This window comes from Phaethon lepturus, unplaced genomic scaffold (genome assembly GCF_000687285.1).
Source record: "Phaethon lepturus isolate BGI_N335 unplaced genomic scaffold, ASM68728v1 scaffold1699, whole genome shotgun sequence".
Lineage (NCBI taxonomy): Eukaryota > Metazoa > Chordata > Aves > Phaethontiformes > Phaethontidae > Phaethon > Phaethon lepturus.
The window spans coordinates 58523-58845 of NW_010561002.1; positions in this window are offsets into that span (position 1 = coordinate 58523).

Sequence of the window (323 nt, forward strand, 5' to 3'; positions counted from 1 at the left end):
GGCCGCGGCGCCGCCACACCCCTCCTTGTGCAGGTTCCTGACGGACGGCTCCGGCCGAGCCCAGCCCTGCAGCCAAGGGCAGCCTGGGGGACCCGTGGGACTGCTGCCAAAGGGGCAGGGACAAGGCTACTGATGGGAGATGGGGGCTTCGCCGTGGGGTGAAGGTGCTGCCCCTTGTTGCGTGATGGGAAATGAGTTTGGGTGAACCCCACTTTGTATGCCTTTGTAAACCAAGAGATTTGTGTCTGTAACGCCCGTCAGCATCACCCGTTCCACCTCGCAGGGGCAACTCTCGCCAACACCCCTCTATGGCTAATTGCACC